The following is a 12022-nucleotide window of genomic DNA, read 5'->3' as shown; positions in this document are numbered from 1 at the left end:
GGGAGGCATGGTGCACTGCGGTCCACTGGGTTGCAACAAGTTGGACATGACTGAGTGACTGAACTGAACTGAAAACATAAGAAAACGACATTTTTTTCCTCCATGGAAAAAAGGAGCTGAAATGGCAAGCCATCAACTAAGAGGAAGTATTTCTAAATCACTTGTAAGAAAGAAAATTATGTACTCAAAATTTATAAAGAACTCTCAAAATTCAACAGGAAAAAATCAAACCAGTTAAAAATAGACAACACGTTGAACATACTCTACCAAAGAGGATATAGAGATAGCATGTAAGCATATTAAAAGTACAACTGAAGTTGCTAGAGAAATTGGAAATTAAAATCATGATAAATACCTCTATGAATGTTTTACAGCAGCTAATTTTTCTAGAATTAATTTTCTTACAAAGGGGTAATATTAAGTACTGAGATGAATGGAGAGCAGCTAGAATTCTCAGACATTGATGTTAAAACAAAATGCTATAGCCACTCTGGAAAGCAGTTTCTTATTCCTATACCATATGACCTGACAATGATTTATGGGGATATTCAACTTAGGGAAATGAAAATTTCTAGTCACCCACAGATGTATGCCTGAATGTTTATGGTAGCTCTATCCGTAATCACCCAGAAGTGAAAACAGTGTATATAAGTTTCAACAGATGTACGTGTATGAAGAAGCTATGCCACATCTGCTATTATAGAATATTATTAAGTAATATTATTACTTAATATTATTATATTATATATATAATATATATAATATATATTGTGGAATGTATATAATATATATATGGAATGGAATGGAATTATATATATATAGTGGAATATATATGTATTATACTTCACTTAATATTATTAAGTAGAATATTATTCAGTAATAAAAATGACAAACTATGGATGCCTCCAATAATCTGACTAAATCTCAGTGACTTTATGCTGAGTGAAAGATGTCAGTCTCTAAATGCCATGTGTTTCCAGTGGAATGCTGTTCTTGATAACACAAAGCTCAGGTGGTAGAGGACACAGCCGTGGCTGCCCAGAGTTAGGGGTGGGGATCAGGTGTGATGGAAATGAGAAGTAGGCGAGAGCATTGTAGGCTGATGGAACTAGTCTGTGTCCTGATTATTATGCTATTACATTGATCTATATGTGTTCAAATTTCCAGATTGTATATCAAAAAGAGACAATTTGTTATATAATTTTAAAAACTAAAATTAATTTTAAAAACTGAAGGATCAATCTACTTTTGTCAACAATACACAGTGTTTGCAATATATTATATATTTTCAAATAAAAATACTCCAAAGAACAATTTATAAATGATGTATAGTAGCACTAATGGAAAATATACATGCATATTTATATATGCATATAAAACTATATCTACATTTACTCATATATATTACCTGGAAAATACACTTGTTTTTGTTGTTTTAGTCGCTAATTCATGTCCAACAATTTTGGGACCCCATGGACTATAGCCCATTAAGCTCCTCTTTCCACGGGATTTCCCATGCAAAAATATTGGAGTGGGTTGCCGTTTCCTTCTCCAAGTGATTTTCCCTACCCAGAGTTGGGATCAAACCCACATGTTCTGCTTGGCAGGAGGATTCTTTACCTCTGAGACACCAAAGAAGCCCAGTTTGGGGGGAGGGTAAACTTCGTCGGATTTGCCTTGTAGATATGAATTGCTAGGCTAAAAGTGTAAGGTCTTTATAGTCAAATGAAGTTGTATAAGTAGGTTGAAAAGAGGAGAGAGAGCAAGATGGTGAGATAAAGACATGGTATGACTAGAATCATTGCTTTGGGAGCATAATAGATAACAAAAAATATTGTATGGAGAAAGCAGGATTTATCTGAAATTTCAATTCTCTTTTCCTTTAAAGAGAATGGTCCTCTTAATGAGAAAGGTAAATCAAATACTTCAGAGGAACTTAATCCCGAGGATTAGAGAGATATTTGTAAGAGAGCAACAGGTACCTTTAATGAGTTGAAATTTCAAGAGTCAGTTACATACTAAAATTATTTGTGGCTAGGATTACTGATACGCTGTCAGCAATTCAAGGTATTATAAAATGCCAGAGATAAGCAAATATACCAAATCTTAATAAAGTAGTAAGAGATTAATTCTGAACCTCGTAAACCAGTAATCTTGTTGTCAGCATCTCAAGGATTCTTGAAAGACTCAATAAGTAGGTGTTTGGGGAGTAGTTGACAAAGATAATAGAGATATGGATAGGATAACAGAAATGCTCTCTTCACTTCAAACAACAGTTATAAAACATTCATCTAAAGACATTATTTTAGGTACAGTGTGAGTGAAAAAGACAAAAATAACAAGATTTTTCCCTTAGTGATTTTCCTGTCTAGTTGGGATGATCATAGTGACTTTGTCAGGGCTCTCCAGATAAACAGAAACAATAGGAAATTTTGTATATGAGATTTATTGTAAGAGATTGGATCATTCAAATACAGAGACTGAAAAGCCCCACAGTCTGCTATCTTCAAGTGGGACTTGACAGTGTAATTCAGTCCAAGTCAAAGATCTGAGAGCCAGGGGATTCTGAAGTCCTGAGTGCAGAAGGGAGAAGGCAGGAGAAGATAGTTGTTGGAGGTCAAGCCATCATGCAGGGGGATCTGAGCTCTTCCCCTTTTAGCCCCTTGTTTAATTCAGACTCAGCACACTGGACGATGCCCCTCCAAATCAGGGAGAACAAACCGTGGTCCAGGGGCTAGGACTCTGTGCTTCCAATGCAGGGGGCCCAGGTTCCATCCCTGGTCAGAGAACTGGATCCCACATGTCGCGACTAAAGATTTCCCAAGTAGCAATGAAGATCAAAGATCCCACACGCTGCAACTAAGACCCAGTGCAGCCAAATAAATATATTTTAAATGCGTATTTCATCTGTAACCATCCCCACAAACACACCCCAAAATAATATTTAGCCAAAATATATGGGCATTTGTGATCCTATGAAACTGACACATAAAATTAACCATCACAAACAGAAAGATAAAATATGTATGACATAACACAAGTCAGATTGCTTGTAGGATTGTCATAAGTATAACTGCTTCTGTGAAACCTTCTCCAATATCCTTATTCAAAATTAATTGCTTCCTTATTCTGGTTTCATGAATCATCACTCAGAACTTGCATTGAAATTAAAGGATCAGATAAAAAATTTTAAGTACTTTTAGTTAAAATAAAATATCATAAGAAACGCTTTCAGGTTTAAAGTACATAAAGATTTATAAATATCCAACATGACTAAATCACAGTATCTGTAAGTAGATTTTTATGAATTATACAAGCACAGAAGGAGCAGATTGAGAAGGTCTTCTGTTTGTAGACCATGAGTAGTGATTAAGCACATTTGTATAAGGGAAAATGTTTAGAGAAAGATGGTTTGGATTCGGGAAATATTGGAAATAATGGGCTAAGATAATAATCAGCATTGGAGCTTATTACCATTCTAAATAGGCTTCTCTGGTGGTTCAGATGATAAAGAATCTGCCTGCAATGCAGGAGATCTAGGTTTGAACCCTAGGTCAGGAAGATCCTATGGAGGATGGAATGGCAATCCACTCCTGTATTCTTCCCTGGAGAATTCCATGGACAGAGGAGCCTGGAGGTCTACAGTCCATGGGGTCACAAAGGAATGGGGCACAACTGAGTGACTAACACTTTCACACTTTCAATTTCACCATTCTAAACACTTCATGGCAAATAGTGGAAACAATGACATTTTATTTTCTTGGGATACAGAATCACTGCGGATAGTGACTGTAGCCATAAAATTAAGAGACGCTTGCTCCTTGGGAGGAAAGTCATGATAAACCTAGAAAGCATATTAAAAAGCAGAGCCATCACTTTGCTGATAAAGGTAAATGTAATCACAGTTATGATTGAGGGCTTCCTTGGTGGCTCACACGGTAAAGCGTCTGCCTGCAATGCGGGAGACCCGGGTTCAATTCCTGGGTCGGGAAGATCCCCTGGAGAAGGAAATGGCAATCCACTTTCCAGCACTCTTGCCTGGAAAATCCCATGGACGGAGGAGCCTGATAGGCTACAGTCCATGGGGTTGCAAAGAGTTGGACACGACTGAGCGACTTCACTTTCACTTCAATCACAGCTATGGTTTTTCCAGTAGATTTCAAATTGTGGTGCCAGAGAATACTCTGGAGAGTCTCGTGGGCTGCAAGGAGATCAAACCTATTAATCCAAAAGGAAATCAACCCCAAATATTCATTAGAAGGACTGAGCTGAAGCTGAAGCTCCAATGTTTTGGCCACCTGATGTGAAGAGCCAACTCACTGCAAAGACCCTGATGCTGTGGAAGAATGAAGGCAGGAGGAAAAGGGGACACAGAGGATGAGATGGTTGGATGGTATCACCGGCTCAATTGACATGAGTTTGTGCAAACTCTGAAGGACAGGGAAACCTGGTATGATGCATTCCATGGGGCTGCAAAGAGTCAGACATGACTTAACAACTAAACAACAACAACAACAACCATTCTAATCAGGATGTTGGAAGAGGCAAGAAGAAAGTAGGGGCATTTCTGAGATATTTTTCAGAAAGGGCAATACATGCTATATCATTAGAAATATCCAGATAAAAACATACATGAGTAGATTTCTTTTGGATGTTGTCATTTGTGATGACTATCAGTAGTCTTGGTCTCCAAAATCACTGCAGATGGTGACTGCAGCCATGAAATTAAAAGATGCTTGCTCCTTGGAAGAAAAGCTAAGACCAACCTAAACAGAATTTTAAAAACCAGAGACATTACTTTGCTGACAAGGGTCTGTCTAGTCAAAGATATCGTTTTTCCAGTAGTCATGTATGGGTGTGAGAGTTGAACTATGAAGAAAGCTGAGTACCAAAGAATTGATGCTTTTGAGCTGTGGTGTTGGAAAAGACTCTTGAGAGTTCCTTGGACTGCAAGAAGATTCAACCAGTTCATCCGAAAGGAAATCAGTCCTGAATGTTCATTGGAAGGACTGATGCTGAAGCTGAAGCTCCAATAACTGTGGCCACCTGATATGAAGAACTGACTCATTGGAAAAGACCCTGATGCTGGGAAAGATTGAAGGTGGGAGGAGAAGGGGACGACAGAGGATGAGATTGTTGAATGGCATCACCGACTCAATGGACGTGAGTTTGAACAAACTCCGGGAGTTGGTGATGGACAGGGAAGTCTGGGATGGGGCAGTCCGTGAGGTCACAAAGAGTCGGACATGTCTGAGCAACTGAGCTAAACTGAAGTGATCAACAGTCTAGCATACTGACGAAAATGGAGGTCACAATGTGTAATGGAAGATATTTTAAAGAAAACTGGCCCAGATCTGCTAACCTAAAATAAGTATATAATTATAAAAATCACCCCTAAGCCTGAGTGACTTAACACATTTCTCACTCACACTTCATAGATCGCACTTATATTCGTAGAGCAGTGATTCTTCTCTGTACCGTGGCTCAAGGATTTAGGCTGATACAAATCTAGTATTATATAGTTTCACCATTCAGAACACAAGATCTCTCACATCCCTGTATCAGGGAAAGAGACAATACGATGATCCATAATTTCTTGGCTATGCTTTGGTGCAGAGGTGAAATCTGTCACTTCAACTTATAGCCAATGCCAGATGTAGTTAGATGGCCCTCCCTAATTCAAAGAGGGTACAGAAAAGCACCTGGATTTTTAGGAAACAAATCACATCTCTGAAATAAGAAATCAGGTTTACAAAGATGGAAGCGTGAATAACTAATATAAAAGTTGTTGTTGGGCCTGTAAAAATAAAGTAACTCGTGATGAGAAGGGTAGTCAAGCAGAGCCAAATTTTCTACTGGAAGCAGAGCCAATGAAGGAAACTGAAACAGACAAGGAGTAGAGTCGTGAACTAGGAGAGGGTATTGTCATTGACATCAAAAGAGAAAGTTTCTAGCAGTGGAAAGGTTCCACTGATGTGAAACACAGTTAAGAGATCAAATTGTAAAAAGACATAGGGGAGGCTTCGGATTCTCACTTGGAAGTCAGAAGAAATATTTTAAGAGAAAAATTTCAGAAGAGTTGTGACAATGTCATTTGTATTTCAGGCCAGGGAGGAATAAATGGATAAAGAGAAAGTGGAGACAATGAATACAATTTACATTTTCTCTTGATAAACATGCAAAAGAAATCCCAGCAATCTAAGTCGCTACATCAATGTCTTCATTCAATGTCTCTTGAATGCAATTGTTTGTGTTATCAAATGAAGGATTTTAAAGAGCTTCATCATATGGTTGCTTCAAGCTTCCAGGGTGATGATAATAACAACAATGATGACAATAACAATAATTACAATTATTTATCCCCAAACATGAAACAAGTATTTCACTGGGCATTTTCTATGTGCTAAATAATGCATACCTACAACCATATTTTAAAGAAGAGACTCATGACATTTAGATTAAATGAGGTGTCCAATCACACATTTATTAAGTAGATAAATTTAGATTAGAGTCCAGATCTGTCTACTTCAAAGCCATATGTTACCTTATCCATAATTGATGGCAAATTAGATGCATGCCACAGATAAATTCTACCTTGCTGCTGCTGCTAAGTCGCTTCAGTCGTGTCCGACTCTGTGCGACCCCATAGACGGCAGCCCACCAGGCTCCCCTGTCGCTGAGATTCTCCAGGCAAGAACACTGGAGTGGGTTGCCATTTCCTTCTCCAATGCATGAAAGTGAAAAGTGAAAGTGCCTTCTCCGAAATTCTACCTTAACCATGACCAAATATTTGAATTTTGATATATTGTTTATAAGTTGTCAAAATATAGATTATAGTATTAATAGGTGATTGAATAACTACTTACAAAACATGATGACTAGCATATAAATCGGAAAAGGCAATGGCACCCCACTCCAGTACTCTTGCCTGGAAAATCCCATGGATGGAGGAGCCTGGTAGGCTGCAGTCCATGGGGTCGTTAAGAGTTGGGCATGACTGAGCGACTTCACTTTCGCTTTTCACTTTCGTGCATTGGAGAAGGAAATGGCAACCCACTCCAGTATTCTTGTCTGGAGAATCCCAGAGACAGGGGAGCCTAGTGGGCTGCTGTCTATGGGGTCGCACAGAGTCAGACACGACTGAAGCGACTTAGCAGCAGCAGCAGCAGCATATAAATGTTAAACTAGAGAGAAACTTGAGTGTTTCATTGTCCTCTTTAAAACTTCAATTAATGACTTTGATGACCATGCATGGGTTAGCATTGATAATTGGATGTTAAATCTAGTCACTCTTTCTGTGAGGGAAGCAATTTTGTTGACTTTGGGAGTTATTGAGGCTACACAAGTAGAGAACAGCGGTGACTAGCTCAATATTTCTTCTACAAAAGACTCAGGAATTTAGTTGACTGCAAGCTCAGAACAGCCAGCACTGTTATTGCTAATTGCACTGGTGGATTAAATTAATGCATGGGTAGAACCTAGCTAACGGGCACCAACTGTGCAATTAAATATAGCTGAATTGAATAGAAAACACCTGGTCTTAAGATATTGGCACCATATTTAAGAGTGACACTGAAAACCTGTGGATGGTTCCAGAAAGAATTACTTGGATCATCTAAGCACTGGAAGTCACATCTTATGGAAAAAGTTGGAAAACGCTGAGGATATTTCGCTTGGCAAAGATAAAACCTGAGAAGTTGCAAATGTTTGTAGGAATAACACGAAAAGATATTACAAAAATTAGAGAGTATCTTCACTTGAGTTAAGAATGGCGTTTTATAACTTTCAACGTTAGTCTTCATGTCTGTGCTCTGCAGTAAGAATAAATCAGACGTGTAAACGACTGTTGTCCAATGGAAATGTGCTGCCATTAAAACAACCTCAGTTTTTTGAGTGGAACATAAATAGGAGGACAATTTTATTTCTTTTCCCAACTGAATCACACTAGAGGGTAAAAGGGTATTATTAGTAATTGTCCTGAGAATGCTCTGGGACTAACTCAGGCAAACTGGCATTTTCTTAGTAGATTTTCCCAGACAGTTTATATGATACCTATAATTATTAGCCTCTCTTTTTACAGATGAAGAATCTGAGGTCCAAGAATTTGCCCCCAAATCACCCTGAATTCAAACTGACTCCAAATCCAAGCTCCTTTATCCTGCAACTTTAACCTTATTACCTCTCAGTAATGCATTTTTATTCTGCGGAATTATTTTCCTAAAGACTGAAAAGTGACCCTTTATAGGAAAAAAAAAAAAGGAGAAATGTTCACACTCTGCAGAGAATCAGGCTTGAAGAACGCCATGTTTTGCAAGTTACACCTAAAATTGGATTGTGTCAGCTTTAAATATTAACTTGGCTGGGCTATAGTTTCCAGTTATTCAATCACACAGTAATCTAGACATTTTGTGATGATGTTATAGAGATGTGATTAAAGTCCATAATCAGTTGACTTTAAATAAGAGAGATTATCAGAGATAAAATAAGTGGGCCTGCTTTAATCTTATGGAAAGCCTTAGTACAGAGCTAAGGCTTTCCAAAGGAAATTCTACTCTTGGACTAGAGTTTCAGCTCATTTTAAGAGTTCCAGATAAGTCCTTCCTGCTTAACAGATTTCAGATTGACCTAGTCAGGCCCCACCATCACATACTCAATTCCCTACACCAAATCTGTTAATTCTGTTTCTCTGGTTGAACCCTGAATAATATAGGAGCCATAAATTCACATTAGTAGAAGAGGTAAGGAGTTAAAAATAAAAATTAAGTATCTATGAAGAATTCTCCAGGTAAGCAAGTGTAATAATCAAAGACTTGACAATCTATGGTCAAAATTCAAGCACTAATTAGTATACAGGAATAATCTCTATTCCTCAGAGAGATAACTCATAAGAATAAGGTTTGATTACAGTCCTCACACTAGGGTCTATAGCAGATACTCCTCACTCCCCCCTGAATAACATTACTTTCATCACTTCAATAGCATTGGTTAGATTTTCATCTGCTGCACCTTCACGTCTTTCTTGGAAGCTCTTTTGGGTTTCTAGATCCTACTGCATGCTTATAGGGTAGCACAGAATCGCTGGGGATACATCACCCTTAGGGAGCATGACTAACAGATAGTGATCAAAAGTCCCTTGGTTTACTTGACTGTCTTCCATGAGAGTGATAACTCCCAGACTTGTATTCTTACATAGATTCCCAGGGATTACCCCAAATTATCTGATGATGAACAGAATACAAATGGGCTCTGCTCTCTTATAACTTTTATTTTCTGAAAGTCTCTGCTGAGGTTACAGATCCTCTAGGACATAACTTTGTAAACTTGGAAAGAGGCCTAAAGACCATATCTTCTACCTGCTCTAGTGATAACTTGCTTGTGAGTGAGCAATTTTTTGGTTGTCTTTACTTTCTAAGCTTACATCACAATACTCATACTAGTGTTCTTATTTTTCACTATAAAACAAATATTATCTGTACCTCCACTCATATTTCCATTTCTGCTTGTCATAAAAGTCAAAAATATGATAAACAGATGGCTAGAGCTGGAACTTGGAGTGAGATACGAAGCAGAAGTGATACAAGGAAGTCACAGACAAGGATCCAAGACCACAAAGCAGAGTGAACTGGGACATCTAAAGTGACATAAAAAACAGGTGTGAAGGCTGGGCCCTCATGGTCTCAGTTAAGCCTGCAACAATAGTAAGTGGGAGAAATAGGTTCCACAGGTCATGAGATTTAGGATCCCATCACTGCCTGGAACATGGCAAGACACAGCATTGCTTTGAATTTCAATACATTTTCTGCCTTGCAACCCAATGCTATTGCTGAGCCTACAGATCATGAAGGTTTGGGAAGGAGAGATGGTATTTGAGTCTCTTTCCAACTCTACAACTCTGATATCACAGAGAACATGGCCTTGAAACCTTACATACAGCCTCATGAAAGTAACAGAGAACACAAGGGCACCCCACTCCAGTACTCTTGCCTGGAAAATCCCATGGACAGAGGAGCCTGGTAGGCTACAGTCCATGGGGTCGTGAAGAGTCGGACATGACTGAGTGACTTCACTTTCACTTTTCCCTTTCATGTATTGGAGAAGGAAATGGCAACCCACTCCTCTGTTCATGCCTGGAGAATTACAGGAGTGGAAACACATGTTGGGCTGCAGTCTATGGTATCTCACAGAGTCAGAAACGACTGAAGTGACTTAGCAGCAGCAAGAGCATGAAGGTAAGCTAAACAGTCCACAAGGAAAAAGTTTGTGAAAAATACTATTTTTTGGCACTATTGGCCAATGATGCTGGATAATAGTATGTGCTCAATGAGCATGCTTTGAATGAGTAAAATGTCACACAGAAACACTAATTTCATTTCCTGCATACTTTATCCATGTGAAAGCATCCTTTCCAAGCAGATAACTATTTTTCCATGTAATTTTACATGTCATGGCTCACTATTAGTATCTTTATCCCTCATCTCTAAATATTTCCATGACTTCTTCTATGAGTAAGTTATACAGGCAATAGAATCTGTCATCCTGAGTTTAAACCCAATCTGCCCCTTAAAATCTGTCTCATGTCAGTAACCTGAATTAGCCTGTCTGAGCCTCAATTTACTCATTATGAAAGAGTGCGTAGTGATAGCATTGTATCTATCTTACAGAGCTGTTGTGAGAAATAAATTGCTTAGCATAACATCTAGCATCAAGTTCAGTTCAGTTCAGTTCAGTCGCTCAGTCGTGTCCGACTCTTTGAGACCCCATGAATCGCAGCGCGCCAGGCCTCCCTGTCCATCACCAGCTCCCAGAGTTCACTCAGACTCACGGCGATCGAGTCAGTGATGCCATCCAGCCATCTCATCTTCTGTCGTCCCCTTCTCCTCCTGCCCGCAATCCCTCCCAACATCAGAGTCTTTTCCAATGAGTCAACTCTTTGCATCAGGTGTCCAAAGTACTGGAGTTTCAGCTTTAGCATCATTCCTTCCAAAGAAATCCCAGGGCTGATCTCCTTCAGAATGGACTGGTTGGATCTTCTTGCAGTCCAAGGGACTCTCAAAAGTCTTCTCCAACACCACAGTTCAAAAGCATCAATTCTTCGGCACTCAGCCTTCTTCACAGTCCAACTTTCACATCCATACATGACCACAGGAAAAATCGTAGCCTTGACTAGACGGATCTTAGTCAGGAAAGTAATGTCTCTGCTTTTGAATATACTATCTAGGTTGGTCATAACTTTTCTTCCAAGGAGTAGCCCTCATTAAATGTTAACTGTGGCTCAACTGGTAAAGAATCCGCCTGCAATGAGGGAGACCTGGGTTTAATCCCTGGGTTGGGAAGATCTCCTGGAGAAGGGAAAGGCTACCCATTCCAGTATTCTGGCCTGGAGAAGTCCATGGACTGTATAGGACATGGGTTCACAAAGAGTCGGACACAACTGAGTGATTATCACTTTCACTCTGGTTATTATATGTATGCACATCTTCATTTTAAGTTATGTTGATGTAATTTCTTGCTTAAGTAAAATAGGTTTTAATCTCGAGGAATCATGAGACACAAAACCGTGGGAGATAGAGAGATCATTATGCCATTCATTTAACTTGTAAGATGTAAAATAGCAGTGCTACACCTGGATGCAAAAGCTGAATAGGTTGGAAGGTGTGAATTTGTTGACTTATCCTGAGTTCCCACTGAGTTATCTTAAAAATAGAGTCAGACTCTGACTGCAGATACCCTCTTGTCTGCCAGGTTATATGGTGCTGGTCTTCAGGGCTGGGGAAAAAAAGAGTTACAGACTGGGAGAGGATTAAAACAGATGCTGCTACTCTAAGGAATCAAAGTTTGACATTTTCCCTACAAATCGTCATATATTTTCTGACTCAAAGAAGCAAGCGCATATCCCATCTACTTATCAATAGTACTTAGTACAAGTACAAGTAGTATTTTCAGTTCTGCAGTGGGGAATCTAAAATACTGGTAATCCAACCCCATAAGTCAGTTCTGTGAGGATTGTTTGTGAGGTCGGGGA

The sequence above is a fragment of the Ovis canadensis genome, chromosome 7 (assembly GCF_042477335.2).
Source record: "Ovis canadensis isolate MfBH-ARS-UI-01 breed Bighorn chromosome 7, ARS-UI_OviCan_v2, whole genome shotgun sequence".
Taxonomy (NCBI): domain Eukaryota; kingdom Metazoa; phylum Chordata; class Mammalia; order Artiodactyla; family Bovidae; genus Ovis; species Ovis canadensis.
This window is presented reverse-complemented; position numbering follows the sequence as displayed.